The 18,967-nt window shown below is 37.6% G+C and overlaps 1 pseudogene; it reads left to right on the plus strand.

Annotated features, from left to right (window-relative positions):
• The window catches only part of LOC124989250 (mitochondrial nicotinamide adenine dinucleotide transporter SLC25A51-like), a 59,416-nt pseudogene extending 53,145 nt beyond the window's left edge, over window positions 1–6,271 (plus strand).
• Window positions 6,272–18,967: the final 12,696 nt, after the last annotated feature.

An 18,967-nucleotide genomic window follows, 5' to 3' on the forward strand; every position in this document is an offset into this window, starting at 1 on the left:
AATGATTCCAAAGTCACACACTTTCTTGTGGCAGAACCAGTATTCAAACCAGTGACACCGTACCTATGCTAACTTGACTAAGCCACCATCAAGGTGTTCATAATGCAGAAGGGACAACCTCATGGAATGAGATTGACATCATTTTTCCAGGTACTTGTATGATGTATGAATGGAATGACTCTACAGCACATACAATCCGAGAAATGAATAGTTGTGTGCCATTCATGTACAATGAATCGAAATGCATTCTGCTGTCATTTATAACTAATTAGAACAAATAAAAATAATAAATTTTAAAAAAGGACAATCTCATTTGCTCCACTTCTGTCTGTTCCCCTCTCTCTTTCATCCACACACACACACCCCTAGAATATGAGGAGTAATGTGATGTATAAGTATATAAGAGAGACAAATCCTTATTTAATGACTATGTGCATGTAGATTTGGAGGGCTCCCTTGGGTGCTGGACCCCTATAAATACATCACATTGTAGTAAACACATTCAGTGATACATAGGTATTGACATCTGTCCATATACACCTAAATAGTACAGATACTCACACACCTAAGACCTACTCTTACTCTCAAGCTGTGGTTTTGTGTTGGAAAGTGCTATGTCCAAAACTGCTGTAGTACTGGTCAATACCCAGAACTTTTGAAAATATACAAGGCAATGACATGAACTGCCACTAGCAATAGAATAAAGAGGGTAGTTATTGGCTAAAATGCTATAAATCTGTGCTGAAAGGAAAACAGGGCGTCAGTAGTAAAATGAGGTTTTCTTGAGGAGAAATATATTCCATTCTCTTTTTCCATTCTTCCCTTTCAAAACATTTCTTTGAGGCTCTGTCTCCTTCATAAGGTTCACATTTTGTATCCTCTAGGAAGGAAATGTATTTTCTCCAAGCTTACAGATGGCAATTGAATGAGAAGGTTATGGAAAGCAATTATTTAAAACTGCATGGAGCTCTGTGATCCTTGGAGAGGCATCGCATGCTACACAAATCATGGATGGTGGTTATACTATAGTTGGTTGGCTCCGTATAGCAAACTGTTGCATGCTCTAAATTAAGAAGTGGTTGGGGGGATGTTGAAAACTCTTTCAAATATTAGAAACAAACATTTCATTTGAAACAATGTCAATTTAAATACCTTATGACTTTGGAGAAATGTGAAGAAAAAGTACATGTTAGAGTTGGCATTAGAATGAGTATTAAGCAAGATTCTCCAGGAAAACAACCAACAGGATGCATGTATACAGACAGAAAGATTTATTTTAAGGAATTGATCCGTGCAATCATGGAGGCCAGCAGTGCTAAACTCTGCAGGGGAAGCCAGCAAATCAGAGACCCTGGGAAGAGTTGCAGTTCAAGTCCAACTGTAGTTTTCAGGCAGAATTCCCTCTTCCTCCAAGGATGTCAGTATTTCCACTGAGGCATTGTTCAACTGATTGAATGAGGCCCACCCACATTATGGAGGATAATCTGCTTTACTCAAAGTCTCCTGAATAAAGTGTTAATCTCCTCTAAAACACCCTCCCCACCCCAGGATCATTTAAAATAATGTTTGTCCAAATATCTGGATTCTGAGGTCAGCTGTTGACATCCTGGAGTGACAGTAAGAGGTATGGGGAGATTCTGTGTATTGTCTGAAATGCTAGTACTGGAAACCAACGCTATACAAAGTTCAGAGATGAGCAGGCCAAGTGGCACTTTGCTCTGTCTCCTAGGACTCCCATGAGGGTTGTGTTTCATTGCCTGTGATCCCTTCGGTTCCTGCCTTCAGAGAGAAACATTCCCAATACACCAAACTCACTCCCTAGCACCTATCTATGCTGTCCTGAGGGGAAAGTCCCTGTCCTTTTCCTTGTATGACCAAAAGTTTATATTTTTCTGCTTTTTTTTTTTTCTTAGCTGTATAGAGATCAGACACCCAAGGGTAGGACGGGAGGAAGAGAGAAAAATCACCTATGCTTGAAATTTAGGAAATACCTGCGTAGTATTTTTTTCCCTGAGTTTCAATTTACTTGTTCTTATCTGGAACCTGGGTAGATGGCTGGATGAAGAGTAGAAGAGGAGGGAAGGAAAGCCACTGTGTTGGAGGAGCAGCCCAGTCTCAGTGCTACCTCCTTCCACCCTCTTTATCAGACCGTACTCCACCCTTAACCACAGACCTCCCTTGCCCACCACCAAGCCCCTGTTAAGATCCTCTGGATTCACTGTTCTCACCCTGTCTCTAATGCTCTCAGGGTCTGTCTTTGCAGACAACATTCCCTGTGAATCATTAACCATCTTCAATATCTTTCCCTCCACCCTGTTGCACAATCCTCCAACCACTGACTCACTCTTGCTTTATCCTAAGTGTATATGTACATTTTGGTTAAAATCATGGACTTTGGAGTCATGGAATCTCTGCTTCAGCACTTGTGTGACTCTGGCCTTAGTTCTCTCATCTGTAAAACTGGGGTAAGGACAGTACTTACTAATAGTTTCCTGGGAAAAGTGAGTGAAGTGAGGGAAGCCCTTGGTGTAGGGTCTGGCAGCATAGGAGAACCCTGTGGTTGGGTGTCATTATCCACACTCACCAGCCTGGTCTCCTCTGTGGGATCGTGCTGCCCATTATTTGCAAACAGAAGACAAAGACAAAATAGGTGACCAGCTCTGGGGAAACTGCAGCAACATTGTGATACCATTCTGTTGGTTTTCAGCCAAGCTAACAGTGGGAAAGAGGGTTGATTTCACTCAGCCAGGTGTGAGAGAATGAGAATAACCATCCATGTGGTGGGATCAGACCAAGCGATGATCTTATGGCCTCTTGGTTTAATGTGGCTCATGGACAGTGTTTATTTGGCCACACAGAGTTTGGGGTTTTTTTCTTGTTTTCTTTGAAGTAGCCTTTAGACAGGGCCTGTGAGTTCTTCCTGGCCACATAAAATCACCTGTTTGTCTGCCCCATTGTCCTTGAAGTTGTGACCTCTACTATATTTTATAGGGAAATAGTAAAACTTTCCAAACCGTGAAAACAAGACAGTGAAATGTCCTTCACTATTACCTGATCAACTTCCTAAGAAGCATTCTCAAATGTGCATACATATGCCTAATTTTAAGGGACCATGGACATCCTTAGGCCAAGGAAATCCAGTGTAAAGTGATGGGAGCCTTTGGACAGTGAGAATTTGAGTTTCACCTCACTCTCATTGAGGGTCTCCCTCCAGGTTTTCCTGGAGTGTCTCACATGTACTCCAGCACAGATTCTGGAAGATATACAATAGCATTGCTGTTTTCTCCCATCCTGCTCCAGTCCCCCTAAGTGAAGGACATACAGCAAAGCTGTGTGAAAAACTTCCATTTGGCCTCCCCATGAGTTTTGTTTTCTAGGTGCAGTGCCTCTTTCTGCTGGCATCAGCATCTCTAATGAATGGCAGTACCTGAGCGGAGGACATTGAAACCTAGTCACGCTGGTACCACAGTACTACTCTTCTCCGTCAGGCACACCACCTCCATCTGTACACTTCCTTGCACTGCAGCCTGTGTGCTGGTTCACCAAGGGGCTCAAGTCATCCAGGCACTGAATCTTCACCATATGTCTTACAGAACTGGGGTAATCACCACCCGCCACCACCACTACTTTAATGTTACATGCCGGCACACACACACTCATTGGAACATTTCCTAAGCTTCAGTTGATTACGGAGCTCTTGTTACCTATTGAGGCCTTCAGTTTTTGTCAAAATATCTCTGACCCCCAGTTTTTGTGTGTAATGTCAGATCCAAGAGTTCGACGCCATGCAGCATGAGAACTGCATGACCCTTAGATACCTACAGTTTAGTTTTGGGATCAGGTTCATCTGCCTGGATCCTTTCTCCCCCAGGATGAGTTCTTCCTTTACAGAACTCCTCTTTGAATTAACTAGAGTTCTTGAGGGCCCATTTCGCCAGACCTCAAATCCTTACTGCCTACATACATGTAACAAAGTACCCAAAAGAAATCAGATATAAATTATTTTATAGACTGAAAAAAATAATTTTAATTAAGCTCTACATTTGATACCTTGAAGAGAAGCCATCCATTCTCCTTTGGGTGCACTCTCTTGATCTGGAAACAACCACTTGAATGGTATGTTATTCTTACATATCAATGAATGTAAAACAATCATTCAAGTTCTAGATGAATGTCATGAGGCTTCTTGATTGAGCTGGGCCCTGGCTCCAGTTTTGCAGGCAGATTGAGCACCCATTTCTCTCTGTGCAACTCAGTGCTCTGCAGACTTTGAATATTATAACACACACATTCTAGAAAACTGCTTGCTACTCAGGGGCTCAAGAGATAGAAACAGTTCAGATAAAAGTTCTTTCACTTTGTGACTCACTGTTTTAAAACAGATTAAAGGGACTGGCAGTACTGGTGAGACAGGAAGAAAAACCTAATGAGCTTCTCTGAAACTAAAGTTGCTAAGAGATAGCCCAGGGAAGGTGGAAAGAAGTAGATTCAGATTTACTTCTTAGATTCTACTGAGGGCATGGGTTGTGAGAGGAGAGGCAGGATCCTGGCATGTCCTGAGGAATACTGGGATCCCCTCTAATTCACCCACTGGGTGCATCACAGCCTTTGGGGGATATGGTTATCTCTGAGTGACAGGAAATGGCTAACATGAGGCACTGTATACTTCACAGTTGGGCTAATTTTGAATGTAAACTAACACTGGAGTGGTTATGTCCTCTCCCACTGAGGAATTCTGTGTTTTGCTAAAGTAGCACCACAATGGGGAATAGATTTTGCAGTGGAGTTTCTTGTTTTGAGCAGTGATGCTGTCCTTCAGCAACAATAGAGTCAAATGGGACATTAGACTTCCCCCAACAGCTCCATTATGCATGCACATGGTGACAGCTTCTGCTGAAGGTGTCAAGACTGCTCAGTTTCACAACAAGGTAAAGATAGCTTTCCAAAGCTTTATACCCAGTAACATGAAAGAGTAAGGTTTTACAGCAAAATTTGTCACCATCAGGCAAAGATACAAACAACCTAAATGTTCATCAACCGATGAATGAAAATATAAACATACACAGAGTAGTATTCAGCCTTAAAAAAGAATGAAATTCTGATATGAGTTACAATGTGAATGAACATTGAAAATATGTAAAGTGAAGTGAGCCAGTCACAAAAAGACAAATACTGTACGATTGAGTCTACTTACCTGAGGCATTTAAAGTAGTCAAAGCTATAGAAACAGAAAACCAAGCAGTAGTTATCAGGTACTGTGGGGAGGGGAAAATAGAAAATGACTGTTAAGTGGGTGCAGAGGTTCTGCTGGTGATACTGACAAAAGTCTGGCACAGAGATAGTGATGTTTGGAAACAGTGTGAACTTAATGCCATTGAACTGTTCACTTAAAGATGGTTAAAATTATGTATTTTATGTTACCCAAAATTTACCACAGTAGAATAAAAGAGAGTAAGGTATTAGAAATTGGGCTGATGGATAAACTGTATTTATTATTATTTAGAACATACGAGAGCTAGAAATGTATGCAATTTGAATATTAAAACAAATCTGACCTCAGTTTTACTTGTTAGGAGAATTGTGGATTATATTAATAAGAGTGATATACAAAAATACAAAAATAAATGGGGCATCCTTTGAGAGATTTTGTAAAGACTTTAATTTTTTATTTTAAATGTTCCTTATCCATCTACTTTGTTCAGCTATCCTCACACTCAGATACACATTTGGAAAGTATATAGGTATACATTCCAGGTATACATTCCAAATAAACATTTGGAAAAGACTGTAAATTAGGTTTCCTGAAATAGTTCTGCTAATGCTACCATGTGGAACTTTTTTTTTGGACACAATTTATTCTGCTTTAATGTGTATTTTGAAAACATTTGATACAGAATGATCAGAATGCTATATTAGGGAATGATTTTGAGGATCATATTTTTTTCCACACTCAATTCCCATTTAATGCCAACACCATTGCCCAATTCTTATTCTGTAATGGGCATACCAATCATCTGGGATTTTGTTAAAATGTGGTTTCTCATTCAACAGGACTGGGGATGAACCTCAGATTCTGCAGTTCCAATCTGAGGACTACCGTTTGAGCAGCAGGGCCCCAATCATTCTCACCCTGGACAGTTGTGGGGGTCTTTTCCGCTCATTAGAATGCAAACTCTCTCTGAGGGCTGAAACAGGACTCCTAACTGAGTCTCTTCCAGCCTCAAGCAGAATGCCTTATGCAAAAATTCAAGCACAGCGATATTGGTTATAATGATTAAATTCAAATTATAAAATGTAAACAGCAAATAAAGAAGAAAATGGGAGAGAAAATGTTAATTAGAAAATAAAGATGGAAAAATTACAGTCTTTGATATCCCAGACGAACGGATTTTGTCAACTAAAAGAAATGAATTTTACATTTGAGTACCCAGATAATCTTGAGAAGAGGTTAACACTTAGAAAATACATAGAGAAAGGTACTGATGATGACTCTATTAGGTTGACAAGTTACATCTTTTAGAGGAATTTCATCTTCCAAATTTCATTTCAGTATCTCACTGCATACAGGAAAATGGAACTAATTCTGACCTGACTAAATTCATTTCTAAGGACTCTGTATGTGGCTGCCAAATGATAATTTCTCTTTATTTAGCATAATGCTTTGCCCTTAAGCAACTATAAACAATTCCCCAGTATTGCTGTTCTTTAGAATGAAACTGAAAAATAGGCCTCAGGAAATAAATTCTATCTCAGAATGCAAGAAAATAAGTTAATACGATGAAAACTAATCACGAGTAGAACTGATCCTTGTTGATGTATGAAATGAATTTTATGCCAAATAGTAGCAGGGTGGTCAATGAGAAATAATATATTGGAGTAGGTTGTGAATTTTACATTTGAACAAATTCTCTTTTCAAGTACAGAATGACGTTTCATCCTGTGGTCTTCCTGTGATATTAATTTTTCTGCAGTTACAACTTTTTATTCTATTATTAAGTGGGCAGACTAATTTCAAGGTGAGACTACACTTGAGATACTTGGACTTTTCCTTGCTCTGATCCCTTTCAATTTCTGTAGCACAAAAAGTGAAGGAAGACATTCCTTCTGGGCAGACAGACATGTGGCTTCTGATGCAGCTTCCTCCACAGGCCTTCCTGACAAATGAAAACAAAATGGAAGCCCTCATTCAACTCTGTGGTTACAGTACAGAGAATGTTCAGTCTGTTCCATCTACTGAAAGCAGATCTGATGAGCAGAAAGCCGTCTCTTGACAGTTTATTATGCATTGGTCTTGAACCTATGAATTTGATGGCAGCATTACAGCTTCTGAATTAAATGTATAATTTAATTTATAATCTCATGCTTTCCATTTCAAGAATTGTGACTAACCAAGTGTGTGTTGCTTTTCTAATATGAATTTTTTTTTAGTTAGTTTGAGAATTGATGTGACTTGAGCCTTTAATACATATGAATTCTTAAACACCGGTTTCTTTAATCTTCTAGCTCTCATCTCCCTCTCTCACTATTTTTGTTGAAAGGCTTTGAAGTTTCTTATTCCAAATTACATGAAACATTGATTAACCTCATAGATTTATTTAAGTGCTTTTTGTTATTAGATGTTTTAGAGAGACTCATAGAGGCAGAAGGGCAGAAATTCTGTAATTAATCAGGATTGCCTGGTTCTGTTGTTACAGTGTCAGTGAATTGGTTCCCAGTAGGAGATTTAATAGAAAAACATTCAATTTCAAAATGGCCTGGATGCATCAAAGGGATTAAGCTGTAATGCTTTTAATCCTTGTAACTCAAACAAAGAGAAAATTTTTCTAAGCAATGAACTGCATAATGTGTTTGTGGGCCAGCAAATGATAATTATGGAACATCAGTTAAACGACCAACTCTATAGCTGAACCATTTGGCATGGGATGGCCAGAGAGACAGCCCTGGGGAGTTAGCAGCTTTTAGGCTCTAGGGTTTGAGTAAAACAATTATGGGTGCCATTTTGGAAAGTTCTATCAGAGATAGAACCTTTAGGTTAAAACTCAAAAATGGCAATCATGTGGCATATAGGCCACAGTTTCCCTACCCCAAGGCCCATAGCACACATTACTCTTCCAAATCAGCACTTCTTTCAATCAAGAATGTATCTGAATTTGCTCTATTTGCCATCCCTGTTCTAGGTCTTTTTATTTGAAATAAATTATTTGATATTTATAATAAAATTTCTGAGTTTCCAAATATCTGGTAGAAAACAGTCAAATAACATAGATGGAACTTAGTGTTTATTTATTTTGGTGGTTTCTGGATATTATTTTTTGATTAAGCTCTTTGTTTTGAGAAAATTGTAGGTTCACATGCAATAATAAGAAATAATACAGAGATATTCCATGTATCTGTTTCCCAGTTTCCTCCAATGGTACCATCTTGCAGAATGAGAGTACCAACAAGTTTTTGATGTCAATACAATCAAGATATAGAACATTTCCAACACCACAAAGATCTCTCATGTTGCCTTTACAGCCATAACCATATCTCACCTTTCCCATTCCCATTTAACTCATGGCAACCAATAATCTGTTCTTCATTCCTATATTTTTGTCACTCCAAGAATATTATACATTAGTACCCTCGATTATGATTTTGCTTTCCCTGGTTTCAGTTACCCATGGTCAACCATGGTTCGAAAACATTAAATAAAATTTTTACAATAAACTTTTAATTATATGCCATTAATAATGTGATAAAATATTGTGCCATCCTGTTCCCTACCATACAGGACATAAATCATTCTTTATCCAGTGTATTCATGCTGTATACACTGCTTGCCTATTAGGTGCTTAAATAGCCATCTTGATTATCAGGTCAACTGTAGAGGAATGATAATGCTCCTATTCCAGTAATCCTTAGTTTACTTAATAATGCCCTAAAGAGGAAGAGTGATAGATGTTGGTGATTTCAGATATGCTGAAGAGAAGCCATAAAGGGTTTCCTTTAAGTGAAAAGATAAATTTTTTCTACTTACTAAGGAGAGAAAAAAATCATATTCTATGTACAGTTCCTAAGATTTATTATGAGTGAATCTTGTGTCTTTGAAATCATGCAGAAAAAAAAATTCATGCTTGTTTTGCTGTCACACTTCAAAATGCTAAAGCTATGACCAGAATGTGAGATAAGTGCTTGCTTAAGATGGAAAAGGTATTAAGTTGTACGCCTTGCCATATGCCTACAATCCCAGCAACTTTGGAGGCTGAGGCAGGAGGATTGCAAGTTCAAAGCCTGGCTTGGCAACTTAGTGAGACCCTGTCTTAAAATGAAAATTAAAAGGTTGGGTATTAGTTCAGTGGAAGAGGTCTCCTGGGTTCTATCCTCAGTAACACAAAGAAAAAAAAAATGGAAGAGGCATTAAATTTGTGGGTAGGAGACATGAACAGAAAACATATTCCAACAGATGGCAATGTATTGTGGCGAAAGCATTAAGACTAAATGAAGACTTTAGCAAGGGGTCCCCTGAAACAAATGACTCCAGGCCATTTCCTGCCAGTCAGGGATGGTTACATAGATTCAGGAATAGGTTTGAACCAAAAAGTATAAAGTTTACTAGAGAGGCAGTTGTTTGCCTATGAAGAAGCTGTGCCCAGCATAGCTGGAAAACTTCCTTTTCCAGCAAAACACTTTTTTTTTAAGGATATTTGACCATGGAAATGATAGGGATCAATGATCCACATTCATATAACTTTTATTAATACATACTATTTTAATTGTTCTATTTTATTATTATTATTATTAGCTTCTTACGGTGCCTAATTTATAAATAAAACTTTATTGTAGATATTAATGTATGTACAGGAAAAAATAATATATAGGGGTTGGCATCTGCACTGTCGGGCCTCCACTGGGGGTCTTGGCGAATATCCTCTATGGATGAGGGTAGACTGTGGTATTAATGGATTCCTGCAGTGTATACTCTGATTGGATTTTTTTCAATGGGCATGATTCTCTGGATAGTTCATCTAGATTGTTTTGTATAGTAATGGTTTGTTGGTTTTTATTGCTAAGTAATATTCCATGACATGGATGTACCACAGTTTGTTTAATCCGAGTTGCTTCCAGTTTGGGATTATGATTAATAAAATCTGAATAAAATTTTGTGCATGAGATTTTTTTGTAAGCCTATCATAACTCTGTTTTTCTGGGGGAAAATATACCCAGGAGTACAGTTTCTTGGGCATAGGGTAGGTAATTGCATGTTTAATATTTCAGGAAACTACCAAACTGTTTTGTAGAGTGGTTGTAGCATTTTACAATCTCAGAAACAATATGTAAGTGACCCAATTTTTCTGTATCCTTGCCAGCATTTGATGATGTTGCTATTTTTTAATTTAAGCCATTCTGAGAGATGTGCAGTGATATTTCATTGTGGTTTTAATTCTTATTTCTCTAATGACTAATGATGGTGATTTTTTTCATATACATATTTTCCATCTGTATATATTCCTCAATAGAGTATGTCTTCATGCCTTTTGCTCATTCTAATTGACTTTTTGCTGCTGCTAAGTTTTGAGAGTTATATTCGTCCTTTTTCAGATAAGTGATATGCAGATGTTTCTCCCCAGTCTGTAGCTTGTCTTTTAATTCTCTTACCAGAGTCTTACATGGATCGAAAATTTAAAATTTTGATTAATCCAATTTAGTAATTTCTTTTTACAAATTGTATATGTAATGTCAAGTCTGAGAATTTTCAGTCTAGCCCACATCATGAAGATTTTTTCTTATGTTTATTCCTAAAAGCCTTATACTTCTATCTATGCTTTACATTTAAACCCCTGATCCAATTTCATTTTATTTTTTGCATAAAGTGTGATGCTAAGATCTACTTCTCCTTCCTCCTTCTTCTCTTCTTCTAATTCCTCTTCCTTCTCCCCATCCACCTCCTCCTCCTTATACATCAATGCCCAAATGTTCCAGTATAATTTATTTGAAAAGACTATCTTCTATTAAAATTTTTATACCTTTGTAGAAAATCAGTTGGACATGTTTGTGTGAATCTTTTTCTGGGTTCTGTGCTAATGATCAGTGTGTCTATCCCTACACACCATAGGATTGATGACTGTGGCTATGTAAAAACTGTGGCATGAGGTAAATTCTTTCCTTCCCTTTATTATTATTTTTCAAAATTGTTTTAGCTTTTCTGTTTCCTTTGCCTTTCCATATCAATTTTATCACTTCTGTGATTTTGAAAAGAATGATGTTAGACATATATTAAATTGGGGAAAAACTGACATCTTTACTATTGAATTTTCCAATTGATGAACATATATGTCTCTCCATTTATTTAAATTTCCTTCATTAGTGCTGTGTAGTTTTCAGCATGTTTGCACATAGCGTTATATTTGTACCTGAATATTCTTGAGCAGTTCTAAGCGGTACTGTGCCTTTACCTTAGGTGTCCATGTGTTCTTTGCCAGCATATAGAAACACCATTAATTTTTTAAAATTTTATTCTAATCTTTTTTAAAATTATTTTTTATTTTTACAGACTGCATTTTGATTCATCATACACAAATGGGGTACATCTTTTGTTTCTATTGTTGTGCACGATGTAGATTCATATCATTTGTGTTTCTATGTTTATCTGATTATTAGCTTACTTGTTAGTTCTTATAGTCTCTATAGACTCATTGAGATTTTTTTATGTATACCATCACATCCTCTGTAAGTTAAAATAGTTTTATTTCTTCCTTCATGATATATATAAATTTTATCCCCCCCCCAACTTTTTTGGCTTATGGCATTGACAAGAACAACTTCCAGCACAGTGTTGAAGAGTGGTGAGGGTGGATATCCTTGTGTTGTTCATGCTATTAGGGAGAAAGCAGTCTTTCACCAGTTAGTACAATATTAACTATAGGATTTTCTATAAATGTTCTTGATCAAGCTGAGGTAGTTCCCCTTTGTAAATTTTTTTCTGAGTTCTTTATTTTATCACGAATGGTTATTCAAGTTTGTCTAACAATTTTTCTACATCAATTAGTAAAACTTTGTGATATTTTGGGGTACTGAGAATTGAACCTAGGGGTACTCTACCACTGAGCTATATCCCCATGTTTTTCATTCTTTTAAAAAATATTTTGAGATAGGGTCTCACTAAGTTGCTTAGGATCTAGATAAGTTGCCTCAGCCTTCTGAGTCACTGGGATTTCAGGAGTGTGCCGCCATATCTGGCTTGATTATGTGATTTTTATTCTTAGCCTATTAATATAGTGGATTATACTAATTGGTTTTTAAATATCGAATTAGACTTGCATCTCTGGAATAAATTCCACATGGTCATAGTCTATAATTATTCTTATAAATTGATGTGCTTTATTTCCTGATATTTTGTAAAGTAATTTAAAAACAAATTACATGAATGAGCAATACTGATCTGTTTTCTTTTTTTGTACTATCTTTTTATGGATTTTGGTGTCAGGGTAACATTAACTTTATAAAATGTGTTGGGAAAGTCCCTTTTTTGCTGTTTTCTGGAAGACACTGTAGAACTGGCTTTAATCCATGTACATATTCTTGGAGTTATATTTTTTTGGAAATCTTTAAAGTATAAATTTTCTTTTTTTCTTTAGCTGATATGTTGATAATTAAAAGAATTGTTTTATTTTAGGACCTATGTATGCTATTTTCTTTTGGTTTGCTGTTTGTTATTTCTGTTTTTTTTTTTTTTTAATGTTTTTTTCCCTGCCTTCCTGTGAGTTGCATGTACAGTTTTTAGAATTCCATTTTTTTTTCATCTATAGTGTTTTTGATTGGAACTCTTTGCACAACTTAAAAAAAAAAGTTTTTCTTATGTTTCTAGGTATTCCATTGTATATGCACAATTTATCAGTATCACTGATGTCACCATTTTACCAGCTTGGGTGAAGCACAGAGTATTACCTTTCTTTACATTCTTTTATTCTTTCTATGGCAGCATAATTATTTTAAATATTTCTTCTGCACTCAGTTATAACTTTTGATTCAATCATTGAACTAGTTTAGAAAACTCAAAAGGAGGAAGAAAAGTTATTTTTTAATCTGTATTTTTGCTGATCATGTTCTTTCCTTCTTCCTGATGTTCCAGAACACTCTCTTTTATTGTTTACTTCTTTTTCCCTGACAACTCTTTAAGAGTTCTACATCCAGGGTTGTTCTGCTAGCAAAAAACTCTGTTTTCCTTTATTTGAAAAGATCTTGATTTCCCCTTCATTCCTGAAGGAATTTTCAATGAGTGTACAATTCTGGGTTGACAATTATTTCCTTTCAGCAAATTTTAAGTTGTGCTTCTTTCTGGTCTTTATGGTTTCTGATAAAAAGAATAAATAAATAAAGCCCACTGTCATTTAACTTGTTCTCCCTATAGATTGTTTTACTCGGGATTTTATCTTCATCTTTAGTTGTCAAAAGCTGGTTGTCACATGTCTTGAAGTGGCTTTCTTTGACTTTGCTTATGGTTTTTTAAATTCCTTGAATCTAAGTTTATACCTCTTGTCAGATTTGAGAACTTTTCAGCCATTATTATTTCAAGTACTTTTTCAACAGTACCCTCTTTCTCCTGTCCTTCTGCAATTCCAGTGACACAGGTTAGATATTTTGTTTAGTCCCATAGGCCCATAAAGCCTGTTCTGCTTTCTTTCTTTTAATTTTTCCCTTCTGGTTCCTTGTGCAGGGTGATTTCTATTATTCTGTCTTGCTGTGCACTGGTTCTTTCCTCTGTCCCCTCCTGTGCTTTTTGAGCCCATCTGCTAAGCTCATTTTAGCTACATTTTTCAATCCTTTCACATTTGGTTCTTCTTTATTTCTTTGCTGAGACTTTCTATTTCTTTACTTTGACTTTCTAGTTTTTCATTTGTTTGGAGCTTGTTTTTAGTTTTACAAAGGAGAATTTTATCATAGTTATTTGAAAGTCTTTTTCAGAAAATTCTAACATGTCTGTTTTCTTTGTGGCGGGATCTATTGATTGTCCCCCTTATTTCATTTGAGACCTTCTTGGTTATTGGTATGATGAATGGTTTTTATTGAAACCCAGTTGTTTTCAGAATTATGAGACTATTCTGGATCTTATATAAACCTGCTTTTGCTGTCTTTTTCTGACACTGCTCCAAGAGGGAAATCCCAGTTCATTACTGTCAGGTGGAAATAAACATTCAGGTTTCTCACTCACCTTTCTTGGCACTAGGGCTCCTCATTACTGCCAGATGAGATGGAGCTTGCTGCTCAGGAGTCCTCCACTGACACTGTGTGTTGGTGACCTTGTTAGCACTGGATGATGGTGAAAGACTTGTCTCTGCACCGTAGCTCCTCTGATGAGCCCTAATGGCTAGAGGAGCACTTCATTACTGCTATGGAGGTGGCAGTCCAGAACCCCATGAAGTCTTTATAGATACTACATGGGTTTTTGAGTCCATTACCTGCTGGAAGGGATGAAAGTACCAGTTCCCTATTTAGCCTTCCCTGACACCATGGAGATGTTAGGATGCCTTGTTTTAGCCTCAGGCAGGTAGAAGTCTGGGCTTCCACTTTGCATTTATGGACATGGATAGGGTGGTGCCACAGTTTTTTTTTCCCTCTGATGTTTGATATGGAATACAGCAGAAATTATATAAAAAATTTTCTTTCTCTAGAGATATCCTTTCCTGTTCTTCTGTTCTTCTGGCTAGAGAGAGCAAACACTATTTTTTTTCTGCACTCATTAGCATTTCTAGATTATTGACTTTTTCAGATTCTAGTGTGGCAAATGTTAAGCAAAAAGAAAGTTCAGGGTACTCGCTCCTGTGCTGCTTCTGGAGTTCTGATTTTGACAGCCAGTTCATCCTCTTTTCTCTACCTTCAGAAGTTTATGTTTGTTTATATATTATATGTCCATGTTTTCTAGCTGCACCTAGGGAGAGGAATAGAAAAAAGCGTACCTATTCCATATTCTCAGAAGTAGAAGTTCAGATCTACCCTTGTACTCAACAAAATTTGGAAAATATTCTGAGCTATCTTATTAGAAGCAAAATACTCATTAGGAATATACTCTGCAAATGATACTTTCACAAATGCCCAATAACCACGAATAACTTTTGGAATTAACGTAGATATCGAAATCACATTAGGAAAAGTGATTGCTATGTTAGAAAATAGAAATTTCTAGTTGTCTCCTAAAACAAAAGATGTATCATCACTGTGCTCTTGTTCATTGGCTCTGAGACAAATCCTACATGCATATTGGAATTTTTTGTCCCAGTTTTTGTAGAGGCCCATTGTGTATCTAGGCACCCCGAATAATTCTTGTCATATAGGAACTGAGGGTTATAACAAAACGAGTTACACAGAGTTGCTAATGACTCACTGTTACTGTTCCAGCAATATTTGCATTTTAATAGAGGGACACCATATAAAGGGGAATATTCAGCCGAAGAATGAATTTCATACAAATTTTTTTCTAATCTCCACATGAGAAATTTTATGAGAAAGTAAAATAGATTTACCACAGTTCTACAAATTGCAAGAAATTGGTAATCACCTTATAATCCACATTTAAGACTATTTCTATGTGGTGGATATACAGCTATCAGTAAATCTCTATTTCTGTATATACCGATGAGGACTTTCTACGTGAAAAGCATGTGTGTCCCGGGATGAGTGCATTACATTCTGCTTGATCCAAAACATCAGCCTAGAGCACAAGAAGAAAGGGTTGTTCAGGGTTTTGAAATGGTCTAGCTTTTTGGGTTGAAGTTTCTTCTATCTGTGGAAGCCCAGCACAGCAGTTAAATGTGTGGCTCTATGTTCAGCGAGGTCTTGGTCAAACCCCTGCCTGGCATTTTACCAGTGGTGTGGCTTCCATGACTTTCTAAATCTTGTTTTCCTCCAGTGTAAAGTAGACCTAGTAATATTAACCATATTATGTGAGATAGTTGATGTAAATTACTTACGTAAACATGGCACAGTTTCAGTAAGTGTCAGACATAGAGTTAAAATCTTTGAATTAATAAGGCAGGTTTCCCCTAACAAGAAGAGATGTGCCACTTTGCAGACAGGGCATCAATGGTGTGTTGCCTTCCTGGAAAAAAGTGCTCTGCAAGAGCTGAGGGTTAGGAACCTCAGGTGATGCGGGAGTCACTTGTGATCTCCTTGCTTGAGAACCAAGCCCACCAGCTCTCGCACACCTCTCGACCTCTCCAAAGGCTGAATTAGAAAACACACATTCATCTTGTTTTTGAAAGTTTTGGACTGCCAGAGATATTTTCAACCATTCCAAAATGAAAGATGTGTAGTGAAATCTGAATGAAAACCGACAGTGGGAGAAGAGTCTAAAATAGTTGGCAGAAAGTACCTTAATGGCAAGAGTTTTCCTTAAGATCGTGATTTTGTAATCATGAGCAAATTTGTCAAAATGCTAGTCATGTTTGAATTAATTAGAAGTAAATCAGGTTTATTGCTTTAGCCACACCTGGTACTTATAGGAAAAAGATGTGCTTGAATTTTAATGTCTCCATTGCCAAATTGTTGTTGTCAGATAAACTTAGTCATAGCCTCACCAAACTGGGTTAATCTGGGCTCTAAAGGCAGCAATGTTGCTATTTCATTCAAATCTAGAATTGTGATAAAACTAAAAACAGCATTCTGAACATATGTAGGGCCCTATCATGCCCCAAAGGAGGAAGGCTGGCACACATCCTCCCTGAACCTTGAGTTAAAAGTAAGGGCCACATGAGATACACCTATAAGAAACCCTCCAATTCTAACTGGCCTGAGTTGAATGTCTGAATCATTACGTGTTTGTCAATTCCATAATCCAGTAGTTTGTAACCTCAGAAGCTGAACCTAACCTAGCATAGCAGAGTATTCGGAAGACACCAAATATTTGTTGAGTAGAATATAATGAAGTTGAATTAAATGGAAAAGAAACTAAGCCCTATTTTTCTGAGAAGTGAAGAAAGGGAAGAGATCATAGTTTTTGAGAACATATCAGGTGTCAAGAAGCGGGTAGTACACAGGTAGCATGATAATGTGTTATGGCAAAGAACAGGGGTGCATAAGAATTTTGTGCTTATCATCCCCTCAAGTCTGGAATGCTTCCCTGGAGAATTTCCATGGTTCTATCAATATAATTATTTTGCTTTTTCTAGGAGGGAAAAGGGAACAAAAGGTAGGGCTTTGGATGGAGGAAGTAGACCTCTATTGAGTATCTGCTATGTGGCCAACTCATGCTCTTCAGTTTATACAGATTCTCATTTCATTTCCTTACATCCCCCATTCAAGCTTTGAATTTCAGTGCTACCCCACTAACACCCCTGATTCAAGAGATTATCGACGTCTGATGAAATAATGTCATTTTTAGAAGAATTTTCATTTTTATAGTGATTAAAGAGTGGTATACAGATGTGAGGCTATAAACTCTCACTGGGCAATGCAGGTATCTATCTATCTATCCATCTATATATCCTTCTATTGGGGGACAGAAACAAAGGGAGAGAAAAAGTTACTGTGTGTGTGTGTGTGTGTGTGTGTGTGTGTGTGTGTAGTAAAAGAGAAGAGAAGAGAGAGAGACCTCAGAGGGTACAGTGCCCTCAGTCAGTGGGGTTTAATTCTGCCTATGCACATTGTTGATGTAACCATCTTACCATAAGGATGATACTTGTGAAGAAAATGTTGTGTAATGGAAAAAAAAATACCTGTGACATAGTGTACTGACTCGAAGTAGATATTAGTTATATATACTGCACCCTGTCTTCATCACCCAGCCCACTTCTTACCCTTTTCCATTCTACATTCCCAGGTATTTTTTTTGCAATTGGTGCCGGCACAGTCTGAGTACTCCTCTTATGCTACATGACTGTGAAACCACAGTTGGGGCTGTTTTCCCTTTTGTACCTCACAAATGCTGTCATAAGGATGGTTGCCGGCCCTTTTGTCAGTGTAAACTGTATGAGCATCGAATAGAGATTCCATTTGTAGCACTATATGTCAGTTTCAACTTTCTATAACTTTTTATAAGGTCACCATCATTTAAATGCTTACCTTGATTATATATATGTTGACACTATCAGAGCTCAGGAGGACACCTAAGATTTCAGATCTGCAAACTTACCACTTTCAAACACACCCTCTTGAACCTGGGAGGCTCTCCCTTTCACAGGGTGCTGGCCTCTCAGGACTCCTGTGCAGTACCACTTTGGGGAGGGAGGGTAGGTGCACTGGTTCTGGTTCTTTCCTGTGCTCCTTCTCTGGAATTCCTTTTGAAGTCAAGCCTGTTGCTTTGGGTGTGTTCCTTATTTGTTGGCTTCCTTCCTGCCATCTTTTTTTAACAGTTGAAGTCTCCTCCAGAAGCTGAGATATTGCTTTCAGACATCATTTTATTCTCCCTGGTCTCCCCACAGTTCAATCAAAGGTAAGTAGGAAGGAAGGAAGCAAGGATGGGAGGAAGGAAGGAATTCAATTCTTTCAGTAAATAATAAGAATGTTTTCCAACCTCATCGACACATCTAGTGATGGGTCCTCACTGTACCATCTTCTTCCTTATTTACCATTTGAAAACAGTGAAGGCACGGGAAACTGTCAACTCATCTTTTCTTTTCTTTGTCCTTTCCTTACAGATGTGGTTTTTCAGACCTGCTATCATCGCCCGTGTCCCTCTTGATTGATCGTACCCTCATGTACATTGTAAGACTCAGGTCTGAATAGTTTTTAGACATGGTCCCACAAATGACCTGGATATTCTCACTGTCCACATTCATCAGCCATCCTGCTACTCACTCACTATTGAGGTACCCAGGAACTCAGCTCAAGTCGTTAACTCAGCCAAATAAACCTTCTTCCTTCTCTCATCATGCTTCTACCCTGAATCCCTTCCTCACTGATCTACTGTAAGAAGCTAATCAGAAGGGAACTCAGGGATACCCTTTCCCTGTCACCTGTGAAAAATATGTCCGCAAGGTTTCCACAAGTAGCC

This window comes from Sciurus carolinensis, chromosome 7 (genome assembly GCF_902686445.1).
Source record: "Sciurus carolinensis chromosome 7, mSciCar1.2, whole genome shotgun sequence".
Taxonomy (NCBI): Eukaryota; Metazoa; Chordata; class Mammalia; order Rodentia; family Sciuridae; genus Sciurus; species Sciurus carolinensis.